Raw genomic sequence first — 19,517 nt, 5'->3', positions numbered from 1 at the left:
CAGCGTTCTGCGGAACACATTTGCTTCTTTTGATGTCCGATGCGGGCCACAGGACGCTGCGAGAAATGTTTTCCTAGGCAAGAGGCGCTGAGCGTCAGAGCTTAAAAAACGAAAGTAGTGTTTATTTTCTACAATTTGATAACAGTACATGATACGAGAACTACGTTCTGACGCCTTTTCTAATTCGGTGAAAATGTTGTGCTACTGAAATAGAGAAATATTTAGGCTTTGAAGAAAACTTGATGTTTCGCGCTACTCAATAGTAACACGCCACATCTCCTGACCTATTTCTCGTACAACAACATGATTTCATAGTTGGCTTCAGTAGTACAGGTCGACATCGTGTACAAGCATTATGGCCAATAGAGTGAGTAACAGTGAAGTAATAAATTAAAATGTAATTATAACGCGTAGTTTTCAGCAAACCAGCAACCGAAATGTAGCAATCGACAAACTTTTCCGCTCCACATTTTTTGTGGGGGATCAAAACGAGAAAAAGTTTCGGAAAGGTTTGAATTTATTTTTAAGGTTTGTTGGAAATCGGTGGGTGCTACAGTTTCCCCTAGGCGAGAGCAGTACTGTGTGCCTCATTGGCAATTTGTCATTGTACGCGCGATGCAGGGCGGCACGGCAGTATTATCGGAGGCAGTGAAGGCAAAACATGTGGCGTAGTGGAGCTCTAAAAACGTGTTAATTCTGGCACTCCGAAAGTACATGGAAGTTAGTTAAGAGGAGGAGGACTATATATTATTGAGAAGCGTACTCCAGAAGCGCAAAGCAGTCACACAAATGTTCTTATATCGTGAAGAAGAACAAAAGAGTTGCTCGATGAAGCGGAGAAATGCCAGTTTCCACTGCCTTACAACGTAAACATATCAAGGTTAACGAAGTCCCCAACGATAACTTACTGCGTGTCGGCGGTTACGTGAAAACTGAGGTATTCGCTGTGAGAAGCGGATCCACTGATTACTTCAACGGGCCGGATTTTAATCAGCTTTCACAGTACTGATGGCAGCAACAACATCCAGCTCATTATAATGGTGGTTAATGGCCCACTACAGATACAGGGTGGTGCACTGATCGTGAGCGGGCCAAATATCTCACGAAATAAAAGTCAAACAAGAAAACTACAAAGAACGAAACTTGTCTAGCTTGAAGGGGGAAACCAGGTGGCGCTATGGTTGGCCCGCTATATGGCGCTGCCATAGGTCAACGGATATCAACAGCGTTTTTTTTTTTAAATTCGAACCCCCATTTTTTATTTCATATCCGTGTAGTACGTAAAGAAACATGAATGTTTTAGTTGGACCACTTTTTTCGCTTTGTGGTAGATGGCGCTGTAATAGACACAAAAATACGGCTCACAATTTTAGATGAACAGCTGGTAACAGATAGGTTTTTTTAAATTAAAATACAGAACGTAGGTACTTTTGAACATTTTATTTCGGTTGCTTCAATGTGATACATGTACCTTTGTGAACTTATCATTTCTGAGAACGCTTGCTGTTACAGCGTGATTACCTGTAAATACGTGTAACGACAATCCTCTCAACAGCGAGTAGTTCGCCTTCCGTAATGTTCGCACATTCTTTTACAATGCGCTGACGCATGTTGTCAAGCGTTGTCGGTGGATCACGCTAGCAAATATGCTTCAACTTCCCCACAAAAAGAAATCCGGGGACGTCAGATCCGAATAACTTGCGGACCATGGTATGGTGCTTCGACGACCAATCCACCTATCATGAAATATGCTATTTAGTACCGCTTCAACCGCACGCGAGCTATGTGCCGGACATACACCATGTTTGAAGTACATCGCCATTCTGTCATGCAGTGAAACATCTTGTCGTAATATCGGCAGAACATTACGTAGGAAATCAGAATACATTGCACCATTTAGATTGCCATCGATAAAATGGGGGCTAATTATCCATCCTTCCATAATGCCGCACCATACATTAACAAGCCAAGGTCGCTGATGTTCCACTTGTCGCATGTCGCAACCATAGTGGATTTTCCGTTGACCAACAGTGCATATTATGGGGGTTTACCTTACCGCTGTCGGTGAATGACGCTTCGTCGCTAAATAGAACGCGTGCAAAATATCTGTCTTCGTCCCATAATTTCTCTTGTGCCCGTGGCAGAACTGTACACTACGTTCAAAGTCGTCACCATGCAATTCCTGGCGCACAGAAATATGGTACGGGTGCAATCGATGTTGATGTAGCGTCCTCAACACCGACGTTTTTGAGATTCCCGATTCTCGCGCAATTTGTCTGCTACTGATGTGCGGATTAGCCGCGACAGCAGCTGAAACACCTACTTGTGCATCATCATTTTTTGCAGGTCGTGGTTGACGTTTCACATGTGGCTGCACACTTCCTGTTCCCTTAAATAACGTAACTATCCGGCGAACGGTCCGGACACTTGGATGATGTCGTCCAGGATACCGAGCAGGATACATAGCACATGCCCGTTGGGCGTTTTGATCACAATAGCCATATATCAACACGATATCGACCTTTTCCGCAATTGGTAAACGGTCCATTTAAACATGGGTAATATATGAAGAAGCAAATACCGCCTGGACTAGCGGAATGTTACGTGATACCACGTACTTATACGTTTGTGACTATTACAACGCCATCTATCACAAAGCGAAATCACTCATATTTCTTTACGTACTACAGGAACATGTAACAAAAATGAAGGTTCCTATTTTTAAAAACGCAGTTGATATCCGTTTGACCTATGGCAGCGCCAGGTAGCGGGGCAACCATAGCGCTATCTGGTTTCCCCCTTCAAGCTAGACGAGTTTCGTTCATTGTAGTTTTTTCGTTTAATGCTTATTTCATTAGATATTTGGCTCGGTCACTATCAATGGCCGCCCTGAATATTTACAAATGTATTACATTGGACATAATCAAATAGATTTCTCCTGGCATGTTTCATTTATTTTCCTTGCGGTTCCTGCCAAAATTAACAGCTTTTGCACTTCTTTTTTCATCTCCGTGTAAGCCATATTTCACAAACTAAGCTGTTCGAATATCAACTCGCTAAGCTGCTCATTCTCTGAGGCAGAGAAGCGGCAAACCGACATTTCTGATGAATGTTTCAACAATTATATCTTGTTGCCTGTGCGCGCCGAACAAATACAGCAGCTGTCGTCCAGTAACCGCTGCTGCTCAGCTCGACTCCCCGCATTCCTCCAACGGAGCAAATCTCTGCGACGCGACGTGCCAGAGAGACTCCTCCCGAAGCACGCAGGCGCGTCCCGCAGGTAGGGCCGCACCACAGCAGAACGGTCTGGTCCGTTTGCTCTGTGCGAGGGGACAGGCTCTCTCCTAAGCGCTTGACGCAGCACGTTGCGGGAAATCCCCGCAGCTAGGAAAACGTAGCTCGAGATGGATTTCGCAGAGTAGGCCGAGCGAATGGATACAGGAATAGCCTCCGATGCTGAGGCAGCAGACGTGTTCAGGAAAGGTCGGCGTTATCAGTGAGACTGGTCTTCCAGCGGCGGTGTGTGCATTTCTGCCCTCTGCCAGGGGCGACGGAGCGCGCCTGTGGCGGCTGTCTTTGACGGTTTGAGCCGAGCACTTCCGGGAAGGACTCATGCAAGTTTCACAGCGTCAGCTCGAGTTAAGCTTCACGCCGCGCCCCTAGGGGGGCGGAATGCCCTTTCCGAGAAATCGGCAGCTCAGTGGGAACACGCGCCGCGTCGAGAAAGGCCCAGTTCACACGAAAGTCGAAAGGACGCGCAAGTAGCTTTGACTGACGACGCGCCGACTGTCTGCAACATTTCATGCGTATCGCGCCGGTGCCACGTTCCATATCCGAGCGGCGACCGACCGAGTGAACGTAATGGATCCGAAGAAAAGTAAACGAGTGAGTGATTCACGCTACCTCACTCCCATCCCTCAGTCCTCAGTGACCGGACAAGATCTGGCAAGAGTCTCCGCACCGTAGTGTTTACTCACGAGAAACAATAATAGCGTACATCTGCTACTCGTACAGTCGTGGACAAAACGAGCGAGACCCCTCGCCTTTCCGTTATGATGATCCGCACAGCTTTAAAGTCTGCTACACAGCATAACAGGCAGGGCGACGAAGTGCTACCAACATACTATGCACAGGCGTGAAATTGACAAACTATCCGACCTTTGTCAGACTGTTTTCAATCTTGTGTATGACTATATTAATGCTGATTAGTGTGTTAAACACAACACGTAAATATAAGATATAAATGAAATAAGAAACGCTTATTAGTATGATCTGTACTAATAAAAATGAATTTCAGCTTATAGATATAACTGTTTTACTAAGACAAAGTACCCCAGACCATTACGAATTAGGAAAATATTAAGCGCATTCGGCCACGAAACGGTCTGTGTCAACGTTCAGACCAGTCATACTGTATGTCCGTTGCTGACCTACCATGAAAGTGTGCAAATTTGGCAATGCGTGAAGATTCATAACGAAATTCAGCTAGAAATCATTAAGGCAATTATTGACAGAAGCGGAAAAAGTAGGCAGTAACAAGTATGAGCCGGCCGCGGTGGCCGAGCGCTTCTAGGCGCTTCAGTCCGTAACCGCGCGACTGCTACGGTCGCAGGTTCGAATCCTGCCTCGGGCATGGATGTGTGTCATGTCCTTAGGTTAGTTAGGTTTAAATAGTTCTAAGTCCTAGGGGACTGATGACCACAGATGTTAAGTCCCATAGAGCTCAGACCCATTTTTGAACAAATTTCTGTTCTTCAGAAACACATCTCTTGCCATTGCCGGTCTACATTTTATATTCTCTCTAACTCGGCTATCATTAGTTATTTACTGCCCACTTAGCAAAATTCTCCTACTGCTTTTAGTGTCTCATTTCCCAGTCTGATTCACTCAGCATAGATTGTTTTCTCATTTTATATCCTCCTTTCAAGACATTGTCTATTTCATCCAATTGCAGTTCCAAGTCCTTCGCTATCTCTGACAGAAATTCAGTGTCATCGTAAAGCCTCAAAGTTTTTATTTCTGCTCCCTGGACTTTAATTTCTTCTGTTATTTTTTCTTTGGCTATCTTTACTGCTTTGCTCAGTGTAAAGATGTAGTAACATCGAGGATTAGCAACAACCTTTACTCACTGCCTTCTCTACCAGTGCTTCCCTCTGATGTGCTTCTCTACCACTGCTTCCCTCTCATGTCCTTCGACTCTTAAAATCATAAACTCGTCAAGAAATATATCCATTTTAACCCGTCGTGTATGAATTATATGCTTCTGCGAGGCGCTTTGTTAATGGGATACGCCACACCACGACCAAATCGTGGTATATTGTGTTTCTGCCTGTAAGCGTTCAGTGCATCTCACCGTTGTTGTTTACAAACCAGATAGTGAACCTAGCACATAACTGAGGTCACTACGATCATTATCAGATATCGTAAGACGATGGTCATCGTATTTGGCGCTCATTTTATCGAAGAGAACGAGTTTCCCACCAGAGTGCAAGTGCAAATGTACAAGTTTTTCACTGATGCAGAAGGTAAAACGTTCAGTCCCAATGAAGCTGATCTCGTAAATTCATATTTCTAGTTAATCGTCGTCATCAGCCGTTTGACACCAATTCAGGATAAAGGCTTCCTCGAGAGTTTGGTATGCATTAAGGTATGTCCACACGATGCCTCGTTTCTCATGTGCTATAGCAGACGAGCTTATTGTGATGAATGGCGGACAGAAAAAGAACGACGGAGGCTGTGGGTAAAACAGTTTCTAATTAACGGAAGTACGAGGATGTCACAGCAAGATTTTATGGAAAACTGCAGCGATAAGGCTGGGAATAACACTTCGTTAGCTGGCGGCCGCCGACTTAAAAACCATTTTGAGCTTTTTATCTCTCATTTCAAAACAAAGCATTTCAGTTCAAAATGATTCAAATGGCTGTGAGCACTATGGGACTTAACTTCTGAGGTCATCAGTCCTCTAGAACTTAGAACTACTTAAACCTAACTAACCTAAGAACATCACTTACATCCATGCCCGAGGCAGGATTCCAGGCTGTAGCGCCTAGAACCGCTCGGCCACTCCGGCTGACAAAGCATTTCAGTGTTTATTCCCGAAACTGAGTAGTATTTAAGAGATTTTCAACATCGTTATGTGAAGTTCAATTGATTTTCAGTACAATATTTGTAATTTGTTTTATAAAATAGCTTTTTTACGTAACTTTAATAAAATTATTATATATGAACATCATCTGGCTCGACAAATTCAGGAATGTCGAAAGTCACGCATTCCAGAATCCACCAGAACGAAGATTGTGTTTTCCAGCACCATTGCCCTTCTTTTCAGTACCTACTAGCAGATGCACCTATGCCACCTTTTCTTTTGTTTAGATGTCAGGCTCTTCAATGGTTGTGCTATTAATATGAATACAGTTTTCACATGCATTTTTTATAAACTGGTAGCCTTCTTCTTCTATGTTTCCTACTTCGAGAATTATTTTATTATCTACGGTAATATGATCTGAGACTCTCAATCTTATTTTTATTCCCCGCTAAGGTCAAGCTAATATTGAACTCAGAACATTAGATCTCAAATTTTTATTCAGATAAATTTTAGAAGTGCCATTTCATAAAACATCTTTTTGTCTTAAGTCACCTTCAAATTTCAGCGTGCTATCTTCGACACCAACACACATCACTGCACGTAAATCACCTTAAAGCATAACCTCACACACTACACAACGATACACACATGCGCGTCAGCTGCCTGTCGTGTGCTAAACAGCGCAAGAGATTTCCACCTAATTCGGGAGACTAGAAATCTACTCTGTAGGAATCAGCATGGGTTTCGAAAAAGACGATCGTGTGAAACCCAGCTCGCGCTATTCGTCCACGAGACTCAGAGGGCCTTAGACACGGGTTCACAGGTAGATGCCGTGTTTCTTGACTTCCGCAAGGCGTTTGACACACTTCCCCATAGTCGTTTAATGAACAAAGTAAGAGCATACGGACTATCAGATCAATTGTGTGATTGGATTGAGGAGTTCCTAGATAACAGAACGCAGCACGTCATTCTCAATGGAGAGAAGTCTTCCGAAGTAAGAGTGATTTCAGGTGTGCCGCAGGGGAGTGTCATAGGACCGTTGCTATTCACAATATACATAAATGACCTGGTGGATGACATCGGAAGTTCACTGAGGCTTTTTGCAGATGATGCTGTGGTGTATCGAGAGGTTGCAACAATGGAAAATTGTACTGAAATGCAGGAGGATCTGCAGCGAATTGACGCATGGTGCACGGAATGGCAATTGAATCTCAATGTAGCGAAGTGTAATGTGATGCGAATACATAGAAAGATAGGTCCCTTATCATTTAGCTACAAAATAGCAGGTCAGCAACTGGAAGCAGTTAATTCCATAAATTATCTGGGAGTACGCATTAGGAGTGATTTAAAATGGAATGATCATATAAAGTTGATCGTCGGTAAAGCAAATGCCAGACTGAGATTCATTGGAAGAATCCTAAGGAAATGCAATCCGACAACAAAGGAAGTAGGTTACAGTACGCTTGTTCGCCCAATGCTTGAATACTGCTCAGCAGTGTGGGATCCGCACCAGGTAGGGTTGATAGAAGAGATAGAGAAGATCCAACGGAGAGCAGCGCGCTTCGTTACAGGATCATTTAGTAATTGCGAAAGCGTTACGGAGATGATAGATAAACTCCAGTGGAAGACTCTGCAGGAGAGACGCTCAGTAGCTCGGTACGGGCTTTTGTTGAAGTTTCGAGAACATACCTTCACCGAAGAGTCAAGCAGTATATTGCTCCCTCCTACGTATATCTCGCGAAGAGACCATGAGGATAAAATCAGAGAGATTGGAGCCCACACGGAGGCATACCGACAGTCTTTCTTTCCACGTACAGTGCGAGACTGGAATAGAAGGGAGAACCGATAGAGGTACTCAGGGTACCCTCCGCCACACACCGTCAGGTGGCTTGCGGAGTACGGATGTAGATGTAGATGTACGCCTTCCAATCCGAACAAATTATGCATGCACAAAAAAGCATTCTTAGTTGCATTTTTGGAAATGTAGGTGCTTACACAAACTGGAACAAGTGAAAGGTATTGTGTGTATGCACCTTTACGGTTTCCAGCCCCACGCATCTACGTCGCTCGTGCACCACTTCCGGTATCGTGTACCCACTTTTGTTAGATTGTTGTTCTAAAACTAAAGTCCATCGGAACAGACGTCGGAAAACGCAACGGTTGCGAGCGACCTCAGCCGATTGGCGTCGTCGGTTGAGGGCCGCCTTCTCGGCCGTTGTCAGTTTTAGTGACCTGGAGCCGCTGCTACTCGGTCAAGTAGCTCCTCAATTGGCATCACGAGGCTGAGTGCACCCCAGCAGGTCAACAGCTCACGGCGACTGTCCAAGTGCCAAAGATGCCCGACGGTGCTTAACTTCGGTGATCTGACAGGAACCGGTGTATTCACCGCGGTACTGTCGTTGACAGATCGTTGTTATTCTTCCGGTCCTTCCTTATCTTCTGTAGTCTAACAAAACAATTCATTGCTTCGAGTACCAGCCATTTATCTGGCTTCTTGCTACACACGCGTAATTCCAATTTAATTTTTATTGAGGGAATAATTACCTCGGCCATTCCAGCCTTCTCTCTGATCACTTGCTTGTTTCCTTTCTTTCGTAGTAGTTTCATCACGCATCTATATATTGCTCGGTGAGCGCCCTTAGTTTTTGAACTTTGCTTTTCTTACTCATTTAAAATCCACGTCTCATTGCCACAAGTCAGAACGTTTCTTTTCAGGCGCGTACTAAGCTTAACTGTTTTGTTTCCAAAAGCACCGCAGGCCGTTTTCATTCTACCAGCGTCTCAGCTAAATTTACGGGGCGATTCAGCCACCCCTACTGCTGTCACTTGATGCAAATTCTCTCGCTAGCTGCGCGCAAACTATCAGTACTATACATCTACATTTACATCTACATCTACATGATTACTCTGCAATGCACATTTAAGTGCTTGGCAGAGGTTTCATCGAACCACAATCATACTGTCTCCCTACCATTCCATTCCCGAACAGCGCGCGGGAAAAACGAACACCTAAACCTTTCTGTTAGAGCTCTGATTTCTCTTATTTTATTTTGATGATCATTCCTACCTACGTAGGTTGGGCTCAACAAAATATTTTGGCATACGGAAGAGAAAGTTGGTGACTGAAATTTCGTAAATAGATCTCGCCGCGACGAAAAAGTCTTTGTTTTAATGACTTCCTTCTCAACTCGCGTATCATATTTGCCACACTCTTCCCCCAATTACGTGATGATACAAAACGAGCTGCCCTTTTTTTGCACCCTTTCGATGTCCTCCGTCAATCCCACCTAGTAAGGATCCCACACCGCGCAGCAATATTCTAACAGAGGACGAACGATTGTAGTGTAAGCTGTCTCTTTAGCGGACTTGTTGGATCTTCTAAGTGTCCTGCCAATGAAACGCAACCTTTGGCTGGCCTTCCCCACAATATTATCTATTTGGTCCTTCCAACTGAAGTTGTTCGTAATTTTTACACCCGGGTACTTAGTTGAATTGAGAATGAACACGACCTTTCTTTACGAAATTTAATGTAGTTAAATTTCGCGTTGGGATGCGGTTTCGCTAGAGACCTTAGTTTTCGAGTTTTTCAAGAAAAACGTACAAAAGTAACTGTCAAAGGCACCCCTACCCCCACACTCAATCCCACCAGCCAGGACTTCTAGTATGTTTTTCATGACACTTATTCCTACTATTGTGCTAATATTTGCTACGGTACCAATTATTTCCCATATTCGACCTTTTCTTGGCCTTCACTGACTAGCTTTATTTAGCTCCAGCTTAGTCGGGCACTTAAAAATTGTAAGATTGGCGTTTGCGTAAATTTTAGCTAAGAATTTTTGTGAATTTTAACACCGTAAAATAAATAATTATATCGTTGTATTTATGATACTGCACTTGGAAGGATTAAGTTTGGATGGAATTGTCAACGTCCTTACTTTTAGCGTATTGTTCACAAAAGTCGTTTTCCATTCATTACACCCACGGACACATACAAATTAATCATGTTAACGAAATAGCCAATTATTGGTGGCGTAGTTGCCCAATCAACTGAGACCATAAGAAAGGTCGAATATCCGGAATAGTTCGCGTAGTCAGAAATTTCTGTACAGTGGTAGGAGGGAGTGCCACGAACAATATACTAGATATCCTGACTGGTGAGGGATATCTGTGGGGTGAAGGTGCTTGAAGGTAATTTTTGTGCGTTTCTCTTCAATAACACAAAAACCGTAGGCTCCACGGAAAGCATATCCCAGTACAAAATTTAAATAATTTAAATTTCCTGAAGAAATGGCTTGCGCATTTTTCTCTTTAGGACTAATACACTGATGTGAAAAAAGTCATGGGTTGCTTCCTAAAATCGTGTCGGTCCTCCTTTTGCGCGGCGTTGTGCAACAGCTCGACGTGGCAAGGACTCAGCAAGTCCTTGGAAGTCTTCTACAGAAATGTGCCTCTATAGCCGGCGTAGAATTTTGTGCTCGAACTGACCTCTCGATTATGAGCCATACATGTTCGCTGGGATTCACTTTGGTGGATGGCCAAACCATTCAGTCTAATTGTCCAGAGTGCTCTTCAGACCAATCGCGAACAGTTGTGACCAGGTGGCATGGTGCACTGTTATCCATAAAAATTCCGTCGTTGTTTGACAACATGAAGTCCATGAATGGTTGCAAATAGTCACCAGGTAGCCGAACATAACCATTTTCCGTTCCATTCTACGCAGATGCACCATTATAGAGACAGCACCAGCTCGCGTCGGTTATCTGCTGCTACAGTCAATTAACGTTAAGTTTGTCGCATTGCTTGTCTGTTAGCACTGTCAACTCTACGCAAACGCCGCTGCTCTCGGTCGTTAAATGGAGGCCATCGACCACTGCGTTGCCCATGGTGGGAGGTAGTGCCTGAAATGTGGTATTCTCAGCACACTCTTGATACTGCGGATCTTGGAATACTGACTTCCCCAACTATTTGCGAAGTAGAACGTCCTATGCGTCTAGCTCCAATTACCATTCAGCGTTCAGAGCGTGTTAATTCCCGTCGCATGGCCATAATCACGTCTGAACTCTTTCACATGAATCACACGAGCACAAAAGACAGATCGACCAATACACTGCTCTTTTATACCTTGTGTACGCGATACTACCGCCATCTGTATATCTGCCTATCACTGTATCATGCCTTTTGTCACCTCGGGACAGTTTTCTCGTAGCGAGCGAGAGAAATCCCTCGTGTGGTTTATGAAGGCTAGCTATACATTGCAGGTTGCATGAAAGACAGCCGTAGGGGCAGCTGAGTCATCCTGTATAATGAGTTTCATCTGACATGTTCTCACTTTATTAACAGCTATCACGTTTCCTTTAGTTGATGATGATGATGATGATGATGATGATGATGACGTCCCATACTCCGAGGAGCGTAGGGGACGATGCGGGAGACCCGCCCCGTCATACTAGGCAACGTCCTAGTTAGTTAGTGCTAAAAATAAATAAATAAAAAGCAGATGTAAAACTTAGAATATGTATGCACTTGTTGTAAACGGAGGAACTGAGTTTTGTTGATGTAAATGGAGTTCAATATTCGCAAAACATCAGGTACTGTAAAAGAAAATAGCTTTCATTGATTTTCTCGTACGTAATACCCAAGCAGTGTTCGAGGAGTGTTTATTATTATTATGGCTATTATTAAATACACCATTTCAATTGCCCTGACCTACTCATACAGCGTAACAACGGATTAACGATACACCGACCAGCCTGAGAGTGGTTTTTAGGCTGTTTTCCTTGCTCGTTTAGCAAATTTCTGGGTTGGTTCCCACGTTGCGCCTCAGAAATTACGATACACAAACAGTTAAAATACGATCACACACAGAAGAAAGTCTACACATTTCACACACAGGGGGTGCACACGATTTCCCTCCCTCAGGTGGCTGATGACTGCGACTGAGGGGTAGCATCCTGTAGCAAAGTTAAATAAATTAAATCTGTCAAGACTTGAGAACAGCAGAGCTCATAATTAAACGCAATAAAAGACAACGAAAAGATGAAAGAAGATCGCTACTGAACTGTCTTATGTCACACACTGAAAATCGGCCTGCGGAGTGCAAACGTTCTACGCAATAATAGATGTAGAGTCCGAATTGGAAGCAAGAAGAAGGAAGGATACGCACGTCGAGTTGCGACAGCACTACGGCTGCACTGCGGGAACGCACACGTCAGATTGGCGGATTTGGTTGCGTTCCAAGGAAAGGTTGAGAGAACGCCAAGGAGAGCGACTTCGTGATGTGTAGTCCGCGGCGTACGGTTGAAGCTCTTGTAAATCGTGACTGCGGCAGTCTCCGCCATAAACGTATCGCGGAGTATTGCCCGCGACTATACTCGACGCGCTGGGTCTGTGTGCGTGTATTTAGACTCGATGGCTCTTAAGACATACTAATAGAACTGAATCTGAAAAATAAAATGTACGATATAATGCGTGAATTTTGTTTTATGAAAATTAGGCCGTGGGTCAAGGCATAACTCTTTGCCTGTCGTTTCAGATGCCTTACTTACTTAGAGAGCAGTTACAGCCTCAAACACTCTCAGAAAACGGAATTGTTTATATAAACACATCCACTCATAACGAACTTCGTTCACAGTAATATACAGCTTGTGAAAATGGGCGACATCTGAAACCCGTCAGCCAGGAAATATACACCAACTTTGGTTTTACAGTGTCCTTTCTTCGAGAACCGTTTATGCAGCGGTCGGATCGTGACGTCATCAGGACCGCTGCTTCAGATCGTGGATCGATCCTACGTTTTTAATGGAGCTTGTAAAGGGGCAGAATTGGCGCTGTTTGTTTTATTTAGCACTATGATCCACAACTTTCTAATTTCGTTCCTTATCCTTTTCTGTTTGTTTCTCTGGTTTTGAATTACTGTGACATCTTTGTACGTCCTAGCGTAGTGATGATCAGATCTTGATAAAATCACAGTATAATAGCAACGTACTTGGTGGTTCTCTGGTCTCAGTGCTACTGCTGATTTTTCCCTTTCCCCTAGCGACAATCACTCTTATGCTCCTCAAGACGGATGATAATGGTTCTTTTTGTAGTTCCTATGCACAGAAACGAGTGGAGAAACTGGAAGAAGCCGATCTCACAGGTCAGTTTGGATTCCGAAGAAATGTAGGAACTCGCAAGGCAAAATTGACTTCTCTTAGATTTCTCTTAGAAGATGGGTCAAGGAAAAGGAAAACCTACGTTTATAGAATTAGTAGCCTTTCTATAATCCTATAAAGAAAGCCTTCGACAATGTTGACTGGAAAACTCTCTTCTAAATTCTGATGGTAACAGAACTAAAATATGGAGAGCGAAAAAATATTTACAGCTTATACAGAAACCAAACGGTTAATTCAAGTGACACCGAGGGAATTAGGTTAGGAAAGTAGCAGATCACTTTTGCTATTTGGGCAACAAAATAACTGATGATGACCGAAGTATAAAGGATATAATATATATACTGGCAGTGGCAAGAAAAGCGTTTCTGAAGGCGGGGAACTTGTTAACAACGAATATAGATTTAAGTGTCAGGAAGTCTTTTCAGAAAGTGTTTGTATGGAAGTGAACCATGGCCGATAAACAGTTTAGACAAGAAGCGAATAGAAACTTTTGAAATTTGATCCTACTGAAGAACGCCGAGTATTAGATTGGTAGATATCGTAGGCAATGTGGAAGCACTTAACAGAATGGGGGAGAAAAGAAGTTTGTGGCCCACCATGACTAGAAGAAGTGATCGGTTGGCAGGACACATTCTGGGACATCAAGGGATCACCAATTCAGTACTGCAGGGAAAAGTGTGTGTGTGGTTAGGGGGGAGGTGTTAATATCTTACAGGGAGACCAAGAGATGAATACAGTTGGCAGATTCAGAAGCATGTAGGCTGTAGTAGTTATTCGGAGATGAAAAGGCTTACACAGGATAGAGTAGTATGGAGAGCTGCATCAAATAGTCTTCGGACTGAAGAAAACAACAACAACATGTGCTCTTGACCGCAGGTGCAAGAGATTTTATACACTCTGCTGAAGCAAGCGGCGGACTCAAATTTTCGCACACCTTTCTTATTGGTTTAAACAGTGTACCAATACCGTTTTTTCTAGTTACTCCACTGATGTGACCTTTGCCAGTTTTTATAAGTGGTTCATTAGAAGCTCCGATCCTTTGAGGCTGTAGTGCCGTATTTATATCTTTCTCAGAGTAGCCATTTCCTCTGAAGGCAGTTCCTAAGTGATTGAGCTTGTCATCAAAGCACAGTGACTCACAGATTCTTTTAGTCCGGTCCACCAATGTTCTGATCACTCTTCTTTTCTTCTCGGAATAGTGATAGCTTTTATGATGGTATATATCCGTGTAAGTGGGATTTCAGTAGACTTTACGCCGATAAAACAAAACTCACTAATAACACAAATACCGGCCGTGGAAGACTGCGTTCTATGTATGGAATAACTTTTAGAAAGATATTATCGTCGCCTATGACTTTTCAAACAAGTGATCAGTTAATAGTGAAAATGTGCTGTGGTTTAATGTCATACATGTAAAAGATGCAAAAACATTATACTGCGTAAGGATGTCCTGTTGACATATATGCGCGTCAGATTTTGTTGTTTAACATTTGAATAAGCTGAAACATAAAATTTTATTATACTCAACTTGAAAATTGCTACAGGGTCAAATTGCACTAGTGAGTTTTATGTACATGGGAGAGTCGTTCAGTATCGAACGGGTTAAAGTACTGGCCACTATTATGATTGCGCTTTCCGCCTGCAGACAACAGAAATGTAAAGTAAGCAGCAGCAAACTTGTGTATCCATGTGACTGCAGTCAGATATCATCTTCCTCGGTTCAGTGCTTTGTCTAATTTGAGTGCCTGATAGTCGTTGCTGTAGCTCCTAGCGAATGGAAGGTAATTTGAGGTATGTGGTATCCCTTTTTAAGCTAAGACATTAATTTCGTTCCTGTATTTCGGTTATCTATGTTATGTAAGGAATGACATCTAACAAATCTTTCATGATACTTTTTATATAAGAACGTACAATATGAACAGATCCTACAGCGTGTTTGTCGTACTGTGACGGCTACTGCATTGTCGGCCAGAAGTTGTTTCAATTTTTAAGTTGTATTTTCTTCTTCTTACTTTCTTCCGTACTGACACGGCGGAAAATGAGAAAAAGTAAGAGGAAAATTAAATGTGCAGTGCGAGGTTACGTCTAACAAAATGGCAGCGAGAGAGGCAGCTGAAGCGTTTTCTGTACCTCGAAGCACACATGGAGGCAGTATAAGAGCAATTAAGCAGAGTATTTCCGTAGCATTAACTCCTCAGATGGGCAAATTGAGAGCACTTTTGATGAAGAAACGAAAACAGAATTAGTGTATAACGTGAAAGATTTAGGTAATAAGTTGATGCCCCTTAATAAAAAGGAATTCTTGCAACATGGGTTTTGCTCTGGTTGAACGTATGAAGGTACCTCACCAGTTCAACAAACAGAATAAGGTTGCGGGAAAGCAATTTTACTATCATTTTATTTAGAGATATCCTGATCTCTGTCTAAGAGAAACAGAATCTACAAGGCTTTGCGGTCTGTGCAAGACAGTGAGCTAAACGTTGGTGAAATGAGCTGAAATAGTAACAATAAGATACCATGCTTATGTATTCTATTCTTGTTCAATAAGTATCACTGCAGTGTGTCACTAACTACCGACATTGTCAAAGAAAGGACAATGTCCAATACTGCAAGACACTTTCTACGGTCCACGTAATTGTAGCTATTTTACTTTCGATGTAATGAGTGCTATAAATAAAAATACAAAATCATTACTTTTTTCAATTCATAGAACATATCTTTAGGTAAGGGAGCAGTAAATTAATATTCTGATTAATCGCCACACTTACACAGTAAAATCAAAACACTTCAGTCGGCCGATATTGAACGTCTCTCTCCTAGTAGTTTTAACAGCCAGGGGCGATGACGATATCTGTCAAAAGTCTTATATGAGTGTGAACCCCATCCAACAAATAAAAAATAAATAAATAAAACATGGAGGCAGTGACAGATATGAAAAATTATGAAACAAATATAATGCCAGATTACAGATCCGAACATTCCAGGTTTCAGGCCTCAGCTATTCCTAGTACTCTTTTTTGTCAGTTATCGCTTATTTCACCTCCGGCTATGTTTGATAATGTGAAAATTGCTAATTGGCCCCTAAGGTCGGAGTCTACGCTCAAAGCTGTAGGTCTTCTATGACAGGGTGCGTAAGTCAGGTAAGATGTCGGAGAAAAATGATTCAAATGGCTCTGAGCACTATGGGACTCAACTGCTGTGGTCATCAGTCCCCTAGAACTTAGAACTACTTAAACCTAACTAACCTAAGGACATCACACACATCCATGCCCGAGGCAGGATTCGAACCTGCGACCGTAGCAGTCGCACGGTTCCGGACTGCGCGCCTAGAACCGCGAGACCACCGCGGCCGGCTGTCGGAGAAAGCCAGTGGTATATAATCTCCAGTAACATTATGCGTAATAAAGCTCTGTGTGGTTCAGACCAACCTCTGGATTCAAGACAGCCTTACACGAAACGAACACTGAAGTGGACCAGCTGCTTAGTATAACATGTAGGTATAAATACACTTTCTGTAAACCAGCGATTGTGGAAGTGTGCTCTCCACGAAACCTTGGGGCTCTGCCAAAATAACATCGGTGTACAGAACAAAGCACATTAAGTCTTGTGATCAGAACCACTACTTTCAGTCAAGTAGCTTCCCAATTGACTTCACAAGGGCCGAGTCCACCCCGCTTGCCAACAGAACTTTACAGACCAGGACAGTCACCCATACAAGTCGTAGCCAAGCTCGATACGGCTTGAGTGACTACGTTGCCATTGCGGCAAGGCTGTCGACCCTCCCCACCTCTCTCATCCGCATAGGCCTACACTTCGAAAGCTTTCGTCGCTGCGCTGTCTATGCTTCACTGACCGGGGCTATGTAAACTCTCACCTAGCAGACTGAGTACAGTTGGTACTCGAGTTTGCAACGCGCAGTCCAGTTCGGCAGAGTGAATCCGTTCAGCAATCCCGGACCGCAGTATATTCGATTCGTATTTTTCGTTATTGGTTACAATCTTAAAATTCAATATCTTGTGGCGATATTATTCTATGTTTGCCTCACTGTAAAATTAAACTGTTGATTTTAAAAGATAGAAAGGAGCGTTGGCATAAAGGTGTTGCAGCCAAATATTGCATCCAAATTTCAAAGGTGTTTCGTCCGCAAGATGATGCGTCGACTTCAAACTTCTGATGAAGGCGTCAGATTGAAGAAGGTGATGTGACGAATTCAAGTTACATGAAAGACATGCATCTCGTGAAATGACCACAGTGACAAAATCAGAGAAATAAGAAATAATACGGAGGTTTACCGGTAACGACTTTTCCTGTGCGGCATTAGTGAATGGAACAGGGAAGGAGGAAAAGATAATGGTCAAAAGTATGTACCACCACAAAAGGTAAAGTGTCTCGCGGATAATATGTATATATGTAGATGGAAATGGGCCAAATGATAGTGACATGTCGCATTTTCGAAATTCTGGCTTGTGTTAAAGCTCTCAAAGTGAGTAATGTGTCTCTTTATAACTTCCAATTGCAGAAAGCTGAGTAAGTGGAGTGATAGAAGTCTGTACGTAGACCCTGTGTTTGCAGTTTCATTGTGTTTCACATGAAAACGCAAAAATAGCGAAATTGGAATAGTGGCTCATAAAGGTAAATACACTGAGTTGATAAGTCACAGGATAGCGAAGTGCGCATATACAGATGGCTGTAGTATTGCGTACACAAGGTATAAAAAGACTGCACTGGCTTAGCTGTTATTTGTGCTCAGTTGGTTCATGTGAAAAGGTTTCCGACGTGATTGTGGCCCCACGATGGTAACAACAGACTCTGAACGTGGAAAGGTAATTGGAGCTAGACGCATGGGACATTCCATTTCGGAAATCGTCAGATAATTCAGCACTCCGCAACCCACAGAGTTAATGCTGAGAATACCAAATTACACCGAGCGAGGTGGCGCAGTGGTTAGCACACTGGACTCGCATTCGGGAGGACGACGGTTCAATCCCGTCTCCAGCCATCCTGATTTAGGTTTTCCGTGATTTCCCTAAATCGTTTCAGGCAAATTCCGGGATGGTTCCTTTGATAGGGCACGGCCGATTTCCTTCACAATCCTTCCCTAACCCGAGCTTGCGCTCCGCCTCTGATGACCTCGTTGTCGACGGGACGTTAAACACTAACCACCACCACCACCACCAAATGTCAGGAATTACCTCTCACCATATACAACGCAGTGGCCGACGACCTTCACTTAACGACCGAGAGCAACGGCGATTGTATGGAGTTGGCAGTGATAATAGACGAGCAACACTGTGCGAAATAACCACAGAAATCAATGTGGACGTACGAGGAACGTATCCGTTAGGATAGTACGGCGAAATTTGTCGTTGCTGGGCTAAGCAGTAGACGCCCGACGAGAGTGCCTTTACCAACAGCACTATATCGCCTGCAGCGTCTCTCTTGGGCTCGTGATCATACCGTTTGGAACCTAGACGACTGGAAAACCATGGCCTGGTCAGATGAGTAACGATTTGAGTTTGTGAGAGCTGGGTTCGAGTGTGGCACAGACCCCACAAAGCCATGGACACGGGTTGTCAACAAGGTACTGTGCAAGCTGATGGTGGCGCAATAATAGTGTTGGCTGTGTTTACATGGAATGGACTTGGCTCTCGATATGAGCCGATCACTGGCTGGAAATGGTTATGATCGGCTAGTTGGAGACATTTGCAGCCATTCATGGACTGCATGTTCCAAACAGCGATATAATTTTTATGGATTATACTATCGGTTTGAGGAACATTCTGGACAATTCGAACGAATGATTTGGCCACCCAGATTGCCCAACATGAGTCCCATCGAACATTTATGGGTCGGGAGGTCAGGTCGTGCACAAAATCCTGCACTGGCAGCACTTTCGTAATTGTGGACGGCTGTCTACATCTACATCTACATGATTACTCTGCAATTCACATTTAAGTGCTTGGCAGAGGGTTCATCGAACCACAATCATACTATCTCCCTACCATTCCACTCCCGAACAGCGCGCGGGAAAAACGAACACCTAAACCTTTCTGTTCGAGCTCTGATTTTTCTTATATTATTTTGATGATCATTCCTACCTATTTAGGTTGGGCTCAACAAAATATTTTCGCATTCGGAAGAGAAAGTTGGTGACTGGACTGTCGTATATAGATCACACCGCCAATAAGCGCAACCTTTGGCTCGCCTTCCCCACAATATTATCTATGTGGTCTTTCCAACTGAAGTTGTTCGTAAGTTTTACACCCAGGTACTTAGTT

The 19,517-nt window shown here is 43.4% G+C and overlaps 1 protein-coding gene across 1 annotated transcript in view; it reads left to right on the top strand.

Annotated features, from left to right (window-relative positions):
* Positions 1–19,517, top strand: part of LOC126284526 (uncharacterized) — a 270,111-nt gene that overhangs the window by 126,940 nt on the left and 123,654 nt on the right. The window lies entirely within an intron of this gene.

Source organism: Schistocerca gregaria, chromosome 1 (genome assembly GCF_023897955.1).
Source record: "Schistocerca gregaria isolate iqSchGreg1 chromosome 1, iqSchGreg1.2, whole genome shotgun sequence".
NCBI lineage: Eukaryota > Metazoa > Arthropoda > Insecta > Orthoptera > Acrididae > Schistocerca > Schistocerca gregaria.
This window is presented reverse-complemented; position numbering and strand designations above follow the sequence as displayed.